Genomic DNA, 14,331 nt, shown 5'->3' with positions numbered 1-14,331 from the left:
CAGGGTACTTCTCGCCCTGAGAGTGAAGTTGCGGGTTCTCAACAATCCGCGGCTTCCTCTGAAAAAGAAGCCCAGTCTGAGGCCACTGCCTCGACACACTCCCTTCCTTTCGCTGTTTCTCCAAGGAACAAGAGGAAAAGGGATGAAGTCACCGATTCCGGCACCTCCAAAGCCGAAGAAGTTGGTCCTTCCGAAAGGAAAACAGCTTTCAACCCTTACGATGACGCCCTTGTCAGCTCGTAAGTTCTCTATTGCTCGCTGTTGTTTTGCTCTCAACATTTTTGCCTATGTTGATTCTTATATTGTCGCCATTCTTTGGCAGCGGCGACAAGGGTGAAGATCAACCTATTGACGCGACTGCTCGAACGAGTACATCGCGTACTTTAGTTGTTTCTGAAGCTCAAGCTGATGGAGATGAATCTTCGCCTCCTCAGCAAAACACCGAACACCCAACTCCACCTGCAAGCCCCCGTGCCCCTTCGCCAAAAAGGGCAAGGGTCGAGCCAGTCACGGAGCCTGCCCTACAACTTGGTGGCTCCACGACTCCTCCTCTGGATGATGTAAGTTCCTTCTTCTCTTTTGTGCAAAGTACTTTTCGATGCTATCGACTCTTTGTTGTTTGCTTCTTTTTTGCTTTTTGCTGTCGAGCTTTTTACTATATTGATGCTTTCTTTCTCTATCTTTCTTTGTCAGCCTTTGATTAAGGAGTTCATCCGTTTTGGTACCCAATTCGTCAGGTACCGTGATCATGCTAACAAAGCCGAAGGTAATATTTTGCTACTTCTTCTGGCAAATGACCTCTCCCTCCTTTCTTGTCATGATTTTAATTGGTGTCGACTATATTGGCAGAAAACCTTGTGGAAGCCAACAAGCGTGCTGATGCACTTGCTCGAAAACTGGAGCAAAGTGCAAAGGCTCGTAAGAAGGCTGAAACAGATGCTAAGAAGGCCAAGGCAGATGCCGCTGCTGTCGAAGATCTTCAAAAAAGACTTCATGACGCAGAAACTGCCCTGAGCGACAATGTGGCCGAGCAAGCTGCTCGTGAAAAAGAAATCCTTAGTCGCTTGCAATCGCAAAGTCGACGTTTTGTTAGTAAGTATTCAAATCCTTGTTTATTTCTTCGAGTTGCTTCACTTTCTCGAGCGTTCTTATTGACGAGCTTTGTTTTGCTTGTTTTCAGGGAGAACTCATCAAGAGTATGACTTGGAATGTCCTGAAGGCGATCAGCTTATCGACGCGCTTTCTCTTCTTGAAATCCATGGAGATGAGGCACGCGAAGGCCTTGCTGACGCCGAAGCAGGTCTTTCGAAGCTTTTCCCCTATTTCTTCCCGAAGAAAGAGGAGCCCAACACTTTTACTGCTCTTGCCAAAAGCTTCAACGTGACGGAAGATCTTGGGCTCAAACTTCGCCAAGAAGGCCTGAAGATTGGCGTTGAAGGCACCATCGCTCTGATTGCTGATAGCCAGCAAGACATCGACTAGGCTAAAGTTGGCGACATAAAAGAAATGGAGACGAAGAAATGGCAATCTTTAATTAGAGCTGCCAAGCCACCCTCAAAGCTGATCCTTGCCTTCCTTGGTTGCAAACCAACTCATGCTCCAAGCGCATCCAAGCCGGAGGTCAAGTAGACCACCCTGTCTTTCGTATTTTTACCTTTTTTCTTTTTGATGCTGTCGCCAAAGTAGCTTTTGGCGACACTTCTCCCACTAGTTCGCTAGGGTGTGCTCCATTGTAATGCCTTGTAAATATTCTGAAAATCAATGGAATTCTATTTTTCTTGATGATTGATGTCGAACCTTTTGTTTTTCAGTTGATATTTGATAACTACGCTTCAACTCCTCGTCCCTCCGATGTTTTTCCTGCTTCCTCTCGCTCGAAGAAAACGCCTACCGATGATGAATTTGGTGGAGATTCCTCGAGTAAGGGTTCAGCGCAGGACTTGGAGGAGCTTCGTCAACAGCTTCAGTATGCGAAGAAGCAAACACTTGTGATGATGGAGCAGTCTCGTAAGTCATCCGAAAAAGAGAAGGTGGCGCTTCAGCAAGCTCAAGAAGCCATAGCTGCCAAGAAAGCCGCCGTTTCTGAAGCTGCAAAGGCTACCACTCGAGAGAATTTTATGCTCGAGTTGATGAATGAAGCTAGTTTGGATATGTCAGGTATGCTTTTGCAAACAAAAACTTCTTCTGTTTTTTCCCTGTTTCCTTCTTTGAAATTCTTGTGCTGTCGCCAAATAGGTTCCTTTCTAGATACTGCTGCCGAAGACCAAAGGGTAGACACAAGGACAAATCTCTTGGTTAACCTTTCACTTGACCATGGTTCTCTGTTCTGGGCCACTCCAGAACGCACCCGACAGATTGTCAGATTTCAAGACCGCGCTTGTCAAGTTCGCGATTTCCTTGATTTCTGCACAAAAACCTTGTCCTTAGTTTACAGTACCATGTTTCCTCGGAACGAAATACCGGATACTCTTCTTGGTCTGATGGAAAAATTTCGGGATGCCCCTCGTATCCATAATTTTGTGCGAGCTCAACTGTCTGCTGGAGCAAGATTCGCCATGATTATGATACAGATCTGCTACCGAAAATTAGATCTGACGAAGATTGTCGCCAAGTGTCTGGCCAAGCAATCGAAGCGAAAAAGGAACATCGACAAGATCAACGATATTGTAACTCCTGTCACCGAAGAGATGATGGACGAACTTCTTCGGATGGACTCCGAGTTTTATGTAAGAGGGAGCTATGCTGAACATACGACAACTGCTGCAAACAACAAAGGTTTAACCATAGATAGTATATTAGGTATCAAATGAATTGTACTATATTGCGAGAAGTCATATATATTTTTTATGTCGAATTCTTCTTGACGATGAAGTTGTCTATATTGTAAAGTGTACTCTATATTGTGAAGCCCCCGAGCCTTTGGTCGGAGCTCATGTTTATTTTTTCGTCTCGATGAATTTTCTATTTTGCGAGAGTATGTATATATATTTTTGTTGCCCTGGGTTATGAGCCCCCGAGCCTGTCGACAAAGAAAGATGTATATCACCAATATCTTTTACTATATTGCAGCACCGCGAGCCCGCCTCATTAAAAACCTTTTCAGCCCCACTCGGTGCCCTGAAAAGGAAAAGAGTGCGTCTGAAAACTCGCGGGCGTTTCAGTACATTGTATTTTTACAAAGGAGGACTATATTTTGACTCTAAGCGTAGAACCTCCTGAGTTGCGCCACGTTCCAGGGGTTTTTCTCGGGAACCCCCGTCTTCTTGTCCTTGATCCTGTACGCTCCTCCTTCGATTACTTCTGTGACGATGTAAGGGCCAAGCCATGATGATTCGAGTTTTTCAGTACTGTTTTGATTGAGTCGTAGAACTAAATCTCCGACTTGAAAAGACCTTGGCCGCAAACGTCGACTGTGGTAATTTTTCAAGTCTTGCTGGTACTTGGTGACCCGTGATAGTACTTCATCTCGAGCTTCGTCAAGTGCATCGACATCGTCCTCTAATGCTCTTCTGGAAGCTTCTTCATCGTACTCTGTGACTCTTGGAGAATCATGCTCTATTTCTATCGGTAGTACTGCCTCAGCTCCATGGACCAGAAAAAACGGAGTTTCCTGTGTCGCTGTATTTGGCGTTGTTCGAATACTCCACAATACACTTGGCAACTCTTCTGGCCAAGTATGTCGAGCTTTCTCCAGCGGTCCTAACAGACGCTTCTTGATACCATTGCAGATGATGCCATTGGCTTTCTCGACTTGACCATTGGTTTGCGGGTGCCCAATTGACGCGAAGTGCAATTTGATGCCTACTTCCGCGCAGTATGCCTTGAATTCCTTGGATGTAAAGTTACTGCCATTGTCCGTGACGATGCTATGAGGTACTCCAAACCGAAAAACAATGCTTTTCACGAACTTTATTGTTGATGATGCGTCTGGTGAATTTATCGGCTTTGCTTCTATCCACTTGGTGAATTTGTCGACAGCGACGAGCATGTACTCGTATCCTCCTGGCGAGGCCTTGTGTAACTTTCCCACCATATCGAGATCCCATTGAGCAAAGGGCCAAGACAGTGGTATTGGCATCAACTCCGCTGCCGGAGAGTGAGGCTTCGCGGCAAATCTCTGGCACGCGTCACAAGTTCGTACTATCTCCTTTGCGTCCTCGATTGCTGTCAACCAGTAAAATCTAGCTCGGAAAACCTTGGCCGCAATAGCTCGACTGCTCGCGTGATGTCCACATATTCCTTCGTGTACGTCCTTCAAGATTATTCTTCCTTCTTCGGGTGTAACGCACCTTTGTAACACACCCGAAATACTTCGCTTGTATAGCTCCCCCTTGACCACCGTAAAAGCTTTGGATCGTCTAATCACTCACCTTGCTTCAACTGGGTCGTCGGGTATTTCTTTCTTTAGGCTAGCAAGGTTGTTTGAAGCAAACACAAGTATGAACCGGTACAGCAAAACTCACATAAGAACATATTGCAAGCATTATAAGACTCTGTTCAAACACTTTCACCAGAAAATATCTAGACTTTTACAGGGACCAATCATGCAAACCAAATTTCAACAAGCTCTACTGTAATTCTCCACTAATAGGTGCAAACTACATGATGCAAGAGCTTAAACATGATCTATTTGAGAGCTCAAAACAATTTCCAAGTATCAAATTATTCAAGATAATATACCAATTACCACATGAAGCATTTTCTGTTTCCAACCAAATAGCAATGAACGAAGCAGTTTTCAACCTTCGCCATGAACCCACTATCGAGCATAAATACTCCCTCTTGGAGTTACAAGTAACGACTTGGCCAGAGCCTCTACTAATAACGGAGAGCATGCAAGATCATAAACAACACATAGATGATAGATTGATAATCAACATAACATAGTATTCCATATTCATCGGATCCCAACAAACGCAACATGTAGCATTACAAATAGATGATCTTGATCATGATAGGCAGCTCACAAGATCGAACAATGATAGCACATGAGGAGAAGACAACCATCTAGCTACTGCTATGGACCCATAGTCCAGGGGTGAACTAATCACACATCACTCCGGAGGCGATCATGGCGATGAAGAGTCCTCCGGGAGATGATTCCCCTCTCCGGCAGGGTGCCGGAGGCGATCTCCTGAATCCCCCGTGATGGGATTGGCGGCGGTGGCCTCTCTGGAAGGTTTTCCGTATCGTGGCTCTCGGTACTGGGATATTTGCGACGAAGGCTTTAAGTAGGCGGAAGGGTAGGTCAGGGGGCGACGCGAGGGCCCCACACGCCAGGGCCGCGCGGCCAAGGGCTAGGCCGCGCCGCCCTGTCGTGTCGGCGCCTCGGCAGCCCCACTTCGTTTCCCTTTCGGTCTTCTGGAAGCTTCGTGGAAAAATAAGACACTGGGCATTGATTTCGTCCAATTCCGAGAATGTTTCCTTTGTAGGATATCTGAAACCAAAAACAGCAGAAAACAATAACTGGCTCTTCGGCATCTTGTCAATAGGTTAGTGCCAGAAAATGTATAAATATGACATAAAGTGTGTATAAAACATGTGAGTATCATCAATAAAGTAGCATGGAACATAAGAAATTATAGATACGTTTGAGACGTATCAGCCGCCTTCACTCATGACTGAACTGAAAATGGCTATGACCCGTAATGTGCGGAAACCATTTGATGCCCTCCTTAGAAATATGCGTACAAAGAACATGACACCACTCCTCTGATCTGAATCATGATGCATCTTATAGGTAATCAAGCAGTTGATTTCCCTTGCGCAATTGAGAAGATCATCGACCTGAATATACTAACAAACAAATCATGCAACATAGCTCACCCAAAGCTATCCATCCATGAAAGAAAGTACGGAGTAACTGATTTCCATTAGACCTACGCACTGCAAAATCCATCCACCTGAACGTCACATTAGTTGAAGATCAGAAAACCCCATCCATCAATCGATGAGGACAACATAAGAGGTAAATTTGGCTCGGCAAGCAGAGCACAACCAAGTAGGTCGATGCTGGCTGGACAAGAACGATCAAGCAGTTACTCTGTCCCCTGTTCGATGTCCCCTTCCTCCGCTACCTTATTTTGGCGTTACAATTCTGTCCTGACCACGATGCCCACCAGAGCAAACTACCACAGAGGTCAGCACAGGTGGAACTGCCAGCAAGTATACTAATAGACCACCTTGTTGTATCACGGTACATTCAAAATGATGTCAAAAATATATCATCTACATCCAAAAACAAATTCAACTGGACCAATAAATTCCAACTAATTTGTCCAAACATGAACCTGATTTTGTAAGGCATGGTTTCACACAGACTATATATTACATTTCCCATGTACAGTTGTACACAGTCAAAAATTGTAAATATTAGCAAACAATATCGTGAATATTTATCTTGTTATTATACGTCAACTCGCAAAAAATGATAGACCCACTATAGTCATATGGTCAAAACATACAAAAATAACAAGTTGGTACAAACCTCAATAGTCAACAATATGCTATTCACAAGTGCAGATTTCTCTTTTTTTGCGCAGAGATCACGTGATCATGCTTTTTCACCAAATTATGCAACTGTGTACTAAAGAAATTGCAACCAAAGAAATGACTGCAAATGATGGTAACAGATTAAACATAAGACCTCCATAAAAAAGTCAATCTTCATGTATATAAGTACACATGAATATTTATGCAAAAGAGCATAACACACTAAGTAAAAAGATGGACAGGGTATTTCCCCACCCGGGTGGCCGGCTGCACATGCACCCGCCGGCTGCACATGCACCCTTCTTTAAATGCACTTTAAACATATTTAAAAATGTCAAAAAATACAAATAAAAATGTCTCGTGTATATCTTGACATCTTACATGCTCACAAAGGTGTTCAAGCAAAAACCGATATGTTTTGTGCCCTGTGTAAAAAAGACAAATTTTTGGTACTAAAATAGTCTATTTCTTGAGGCATTATTTGTCTTTTTTACACAAGGTACAAAAACTGTCGGGTTTATGTGAAACTTTACATGCACACGTAGAACATGTCCCTCTACATGCGAAAAAAAATCCTATTTTTTTAGGTTTTTGAAATATGTTTTATATATACCGGGTGCATATGCACCCGGTAAAAGTTTTTGTTTTCCTAGGTTATCTAATTTTTTATCAAATGGTTATATATCTATTTTCAGATATTTAAAATAGAAATAACGCATATTATGCATTTACAGGCCGTCAGGACAAAGTGCAGTCTCAAGCCCGTGCAATATAAGTAAAGGTTAGATATATTTTAACATAAGCATAAAAATTGGAGGGGCGATGGAGCAAAATTAACACATATAAAGTTGATGCTAGGAAAAGAGTATTGTAAACAAGAGAGTGGATTTGGTGACCGGGTGTATACGTGAGCACGCGTCAAATACCGTTGGATCTATTCCCGCACCGTTGGATGCTGCCCATGTCCGTTTGTCCACTAACAGCGACTTCACGGTTCTATTCCACGATTGCATGTGAGTGGGACCCGCTTCATGGACAGAATAAAAAACGAAGCATCCCACGGCAGCGACAGATACACTTGATCTCTTCCATATAATTTTTAGTTTGGTCATTTTGAGGACGCATAGAGCACAGAGAGCACAGAGCACCCGCCGAGACTGCAACCTAGCCTATCCTCGTCGGCGCCGGAGATCCGATCGAGAATCTCAAGCACTCCGCTCACCCGACCGAGTCCAACCAGCTAGATCAACATGAGATCTTGGCATAGTCTAGGACGAATCTAACATCAGCAAATTCGGATCAAATTTACAGCCGGAGAAGGAAGGTCAGGGCCGCCTGAGCTCACAGCCGGAGAAGGAACGCCGCTGGCTGGGCCTGTTGCAGCACCACATGTAGCTAGAGGACGGACACCAGGATGTGGGCACATGTACCTCCAAGCTCGAGCTCTGCGGCGCGGGACCGAGAGCGAGACCGAGAGCGGCGCCGCCTACTGCCCCGCCGGACAAGCACCAGAGCGACGCCGACCTGGCCCGTAGCCTGCACGAGCAACAGCGCCGTGGCCCCGTGGCCCCGCTCCGCCTTCCCCAAATCGAACGAGGCCGCTCGGCCTCACGCGCGCGCGTCGGCCGACGGAGCTCTCGTCGGCGAGGGTGCGCGCGCCTGGCATTGGCCGGCGGCGAGGTCCCGCGGGTCCAGGGAAGCCCTTCGCCGCCCGCTCGGCGCGACGCCGAGGCAGGTTCCGGCGATTCCGCGGCGCGCTCTGCGACCGCGCCTGCTTGGCACGCGACGATTCCGTGTTGGCCATGTAGCTAGCGCTGGCGCTGGCACTGGTGTGGGCGTGGCACGCCTTGCCGCCGCCGCGATGGTGGCGCCCGCTCGCCTCGGACCCATCCGCGGAGAAGGACGCCGCCGACGCCGAGTAGTGCTCCTCCTCGAACCGGTCGCTGAACGTCCGCGCGCTCGTGTACTCCGACTGCGTCGCCGGCGAGGACCTCTGGTTGTGTCTGCTGTACAGAATCTGATCCCCCTTACCCGGCGTCGAGCAGCAACTACTATGCCGTGGGCCTCCGGCGCCGTCCGCCTCCGCGACGATCTTCCGGGGCGAGCGGTGCTGGTAGTGCTGCGGCGACCGGCGGCTCGATTTTGGCCGCTGCCCCTCGAGCTAACGTCGACGGAGCACGCCAAAGAGCAGCTACAGAGGAGGTTGAGGTTTTTTTTTGGGCGCCACGGCGAGGGGAAGTAGGGGAGGTGGATCAGGTCAGAGGATAAGGTTGTGCTTCAACCTTTTTTTAAGGAGATCAGCTGCTGAGTTATCACTTCACGGACGAGCGACGCCGTTAGACACGTGTCAATCATTGGGTGCGTGCTCACGTATACACCCGGTCACTAGGCTTCTTTTGTTGTAAACAAAGTGATCGTCATTCGCTGAATTCGAAGAACACATGTAAGCTTGAAAAGAATATATCTCCAAACATCAGCATAAAGGTGGGATGAGCACATATAAAAGCTAGTTCTAGCAAAAAGAAAATCATATACAAAGTGGTGTATTGTTCACTAAATTTGATGAATGCATGGAAACTTCTTTTCAAATTTCGAAAGGTTGCCAAAATTAGACAACCTGGGAGCAACATGAAAGTAAGCGGCTTGATGAAAGATTTGAGAGACAGTCGTATGACCCTAGAGGCTAAAAAACACTGCCCTTGAAATAATGTAGGTTGGTTTGGCACCTTGCGTCCCTTTTTTCCACGAAGAATCTTCCTGATGGAAGTGACACATAGGGAACCAAAGCAACTGTAGGAAAAAAAAGCATGGATTGAATATGGTGTCAGAGGGTTGCATGATTTATATTGAATATGTCATATTTTGAGTAAATTCGGAAATACACAACAAAAAAAAATGGAATCTAGGAAATTATTAGTAACATCTAGATTTGAGAAAACTCACGAGTATTTAGTGTAGGACAACTATATGATATCTAGAGAACTATTTTTAAAAGATATATTTTGAGAGAAAACCCATGAGAATTTGGTGTATTCAACTGAAGGAAGCAATCAATTACCTGCAACGCCATGAATGCAGGTAAACATGAATTGTCAAAACCATGAAGACACAATGAAATATATGGAAAGAGGATACAATGATGGAACTTAATCTGACTACATAATCAACTGTGTTTGCCATTCCTTACTGAAACTGCTTTCCTCATCTAAGACGACATCGGCCAGATACAACCACACAACAAAGCAAGTACTGACACAACAATGCAAGTCAGTACCATGTACGTTTTCAAAACAGTTGTCAACCTGTAATGCTTATAAACAGATTTTGGTTGCTGACATTCATAGGAAAACACAAAGCCCTTCCAGAAATTCCCCGCAGAATCATATTTGATTTGCATAAAGACATCGGTGAAGTAGGAGTTAGGCTTCTGAGACGTGTTCACAGCTAGAGGTGATAGCAAGTTTTATTTAATTCCCCTCAAGACTTTGTTTTTAAGTAAAAAAATGCATACTCCTAATTTAAATGAGTAGTGCTACGTGTTCGCAGAAGTGATAGCAAGTGCTATTTAATTCCTATCAAGATTTTGTTTTTAACTAAAATATGCATACTGCTAATTTAAATGAGTATTGTTTGAGGTATCAAAATTCTTTACATTTAATTCCAAGACGAACAATAGAGTGAATCAAACCTTCTCTGAATCTCGGAAGTTGATGTGCCGATAACCTTCTCTAACAGAACCTGCAAATCCTATCAAAGGAAATATGTGCTGAAGTTTCTCTTAATGTGATTTACCATGAAAGGGAAATTCAGGATGATAACACATACGATAAGGTACTTGAAAACATAGTGAAAATATTTACAGGAGTTATGCCTAGAAGCATCGGACCTTGCTACCTAATACACTATTTTAGTACCCACAAGAACATAGCAATAGTACTGGAAGGACAAAACATGTCAATAAAATTGGAAGGGGTCTATGAGGATGTATGGCTAAGCAACTCACCAAGAATGATACTGTACTCTCATGCAGATATTCGGTTAGTTTCAGTCTTATAAAAGGTTATTTTTGAACCCAGCTTGGTCAGAAGAAATAATGTATCTGTGAGCCTTGGTAATTGCCTACTTGGTGGCAGCAAGGTAACTCCTGCCAAAGCTTCCATACCATCTTATTCCGTCAAGAAGCTGCATACATTCTAAAAATTTGCATTCGAGTCACTATCATGATCTTCCAAGTAGTATTATTGTTGGCATATACCTTAATTCAGAGCCATGGAATCCGGTAAATCACTTCAGTTTACCAAATCTGAAACATAGCAGAAAGCGAGGCTCCCTATCAAAATAAAAATAATACTCCAATTATCACGAGAATGATAGGTCCTGGTAAAAATTCTACAGATATTTAAGACCCATCAGCTACATAGGCTATTCTTTAACTAAGGATTATTTAGCTGAATAGTAACTGAAAACAATGGAAGTAATGGTGTGAACTATCAATGTGTCTACCAAGAGTTTATGTTATCACGAAACAGTTCAAAAGGGTTCATGTTCACCAAAGAACACCACTTATTCTTGTACATAAGCTGTCGAGAAAAACCCAGTCAACCACTCTTGTTTAATAACCAGTTATTTCTAACAATTGCTGATGATTGCAGCAAAAACTAACGTAACCTCATATTAGTACTCATGAATGTTTAACCCAACAAAAGCTAGCACATTATCTTGTCCGAAGATGAGCATATCTCTATGAACACTGAAAATGTTGTATGAATATGACAATATGTACATCAATTCCTGCAATTAGCTTGAACAGTTTGGTTCAGGTGCTCATCTATAGTATTTGACTGACCTGGTCTATTTATTTAGGCCTGAACAAGAATGGTAGAAATAGAAGGTGCACCTGCAAGCACATGGAAACACGTTATTCCTTCATGTCTAATCATACCCAAGCGGTGGGAATGAGTCTACTCTTCCTGCCTAGAATAATATTCCTTTTCGGATTATTAAAAAGATTGAACATGAACATAACGCTAACGCTATAAAAAATAGACAGATAGTGGGATACTGTTTAGTTGTATACCAATAAGATTGAGAAACCATAAGACAGCTATTACTTCTCAAATTAAGGGTGCACGAATTACAGGGACAGAAGCCATAAGCAGAATATAATTGTAATGGGCTGATAATGCATACATATAATAAATTCAGAAATTTAAGGAGCACATAAAACTTCAGAAATTCAGGACGCTTAAGTTGCAGGAAATTGAGACACTAACCAAGAACTGGTGTGTTCTGTAGAAGATATTTATCTCACTAATTATGGAGTACAACCGTATAAACTGACTCGGTAGCAAGCCAGTAACAACCCCTCTTCTTTGATGCATGATGCAATGTAAAATGGAGCAGGGTAGCTAGTATGTAATCAATTCAATGCAGAAGGCCATCTCTGCTAATATGGCGTGACCTGGAATCTGCAAAAACTATGAGGGAATTAATTGAAATCAGAGAGGTGGGGCTGAACCGCTGAAGCTCCTACCAGAGGTGCTGCCCATGGGCACCACAGGGTCCCTAAACTGCATCTTCTTGCACGTTGCTCCGAAGAACGGATGGGCTGTGGGGAGAAGGTTGCGGCGGGGGCGCGGAACGGCCATGGTGCTTGCGCACCCGCTGCGCACACATCGCTGCGCAGGCCCCTACGGTTCGGGCGCATCGCGGGGGCTTGGTCGCCAGGGTGATTTCCCATCCGTTCATGGATGCAAGGCTCTGATGTTGTCCCCGGGAGAGGCAAAGGGGCTGGGAGAGGGCGCCGTGGCACCCTGCAATGTGATGCTGGATCTCTTCAGCTGTCCACCAGAGATCATCAGCAGGTTAGCCCCGCCCTCCCACCATCTTCTTCTCGCCAGAACACTCCTCCCAGCGGCACGGACGGGCGCTTGGCGGCCTCCTCCCGCGGACTTCGGCACCCTAGGTCTGGCTCCCACCTACGGGAGGTGACGTCTCCGGCGATGCTCCTCCAGGTACAGTCCGGGATTCATTGGCCCCTGGCTGTGGCAGCGGATGGCAGGACTGTCGAAGAGTTGGAGATGGGGATTAGGCGGTTGGCTCGCAGAAAGAAGGCTAGGTTTTGCCTACGCCTGAACCGACTGAACAAATGACTGAGGCCCACTTCTTTTCAGCTTGTGGAGCAGTTTCTAGGTCCCCAGGAGCTGAAGCCCAAAAGAAGTCAAAAATTTTAGGCCGTTTCTCCCCACCGCGAAGCCCCATTTGTGTGTGCAGCGAGAAGCTCCCATCGAGCAGATTCTCGATCGTTTCCCGAGCTTCCACCGAACAGGTAAACGAGCTGCCCCTCCATCTCTCTCTTTTTACAGCAGATTTGCCACTCCCGGTATTTCCAAAACGTTTGGTAGTTTGACTCAAGTGAAAAGCAAGAAGGAAAAAAAAAAGCAAAAAAGTTACGAGACGGACACTCCTGTCTCTCCCCAACCAAAACGCGCGACGGGAATGGAGAGGTAGGGTTCCGCCATGCCGCCGCCGGTCGCCCCGCTGCCGCCGCCGCTCACCCCGCCGCCGACGGAGCACACCCCGCCGCCGCTCATCCCTCCGCCGCCGGAGCTCTCCCCGCTCGCTGCTCAACCCGCCACCGGCCGCCGCTCATCCTGCCGCCGTCGGAGCTCTCTCGCGCCGCCGAAGCTCTCCCCGCCGCCGGAGCTCTCTCCCGCTGCTCAACTCCGCCACCGGCCGCAGCCTCACGCTCCCGGCCGAACTGCCGCCGCCGGAGCTCTCCCGCCGCCGCTCAACCCGCCACCGGCCGCAGCAGTGAGGTCGAGCTCCGCAGCAGCAGCCAGGCCGCGCTCGTCCCGCAGCAGCGCGGTCGCGTCGCGCTCGTCCTCCCACAGCAGCATGGTCGCGCTCATCCTTCCGCAGCAGCGATGTCGTCCTCGCGGCCTCCGGTAAATTAGCTCAATTTGCTTGCAGTTCTTGATAGGATTTGTTGTAGTCAATTGTTCATATAATATCTATGATGTCAATTGTTCTCTGAAATTGCTGGCACTATATGTGGGAGGGTTTGTTAATTTGGTACATAGTTTAATTGATGGTGTTATGCATCTAGATGGAAAAGCCCAAACAGGTGAAAGCAAATTGGGATGCTGTTGCTCACCGTGTTTTCCTTGATGTGTGCATTGAAGAAGTGAATGCTAATAATCGACCGGTCCAAGTTTTGAATGCCATCGGTTATGCCAATTTGGTTAAAAAATTCAACGACCGCACGAAGAGAAATTATGATCGCAAGCAAATGAAAAATAGGTGGGAAACACTCAAAAAAGATTACACCGTTTGGAAAGGATTGGTTCAACATGCATCAGGTCTAGGAAGAGATCCTATAACTCATACTATTGATGCTAGCGACGATTGGTGGGCACAAGAGATACAGGTAATAACGCATCTCCCGGGCATGCTAAGGATTCTTCAAGGGAGGAGATTAGAAGGATGGTTGCCTTAATCTGCAAGGATGGAGCTAAGCCTGGGAGTAATGAGTACTTCTATGCCACTCAACTTTTCATTATACAAGAGTATCGTGATGTATTCACTTGTTTGGAGGAGGATGCTACGCCTAGCCAAAGGCTTGATTGGATAAGGATGACATGGGAACAACACAACAAGAAGAAGAAGAAGTAGCCTGTGAGCTTGTAATTTTCATGAAATTGTATCTGGCGTGAAGACCATTTGCTATTATTTGAACTTGTATTGTCAGAACCATTTGCTATTATTTGAACTTGTATTGTCAGGACCATTTGAAGTTGTATTGTCAGGACCATTTGCTATTATTTCAACTTGTATTGT

The 14,331-nt window shown here is 45.6% G+C and overlaps 1 long non-coding RNA gene across 2 annotated transcripts; it reads right to left on the bottom strand.

Moving 5' to 3' along the window:
- Positions 1–8,990: 8,990 nt before the first annotated feature.
- LOC127300083 (uncharacterized) lies at positions 8,991–12,639 on the bottom strand. 2 transcript variants are annotated; one of them, XR_007850915.2, is made up of 3 exons: positions 10,496–12,639; positions 10,181–10,239; positions 8,991–9,282 (listed from the first exon to the last, which is right to left on the bottom strand). It is a non-coding gene; the product is annotated as an uncharacterized lncRNA (long non-coding RNA). The 2 variants fall into 2 exon arrangements; XR_007850912.2 differs by having other exon boundaries at positions 10,181–12,639.
- Between the last annotated feature and the right edge of the window lie 1,692 nt (positions 12,640–14,331).

The sequence above is a fragment of the Lolium perenne genome, chromosome 1, assembly GCF_019359855.2.
Source record: "Lolium perenne isolate Kyuss_39 chromosome 1, Kyuss_2.0, whole genome shotgun sequence".
NCBI lineage: Eukaryota > Viridiplantae > Streptophyta > Magnoliopsida > Poales > Poaceae > Lolium > Lolium perenne.
Note: the sequence above shows the minus strand (reverse complement) of the source record. Positions and strands in the feature narration are given on the sequence as shown.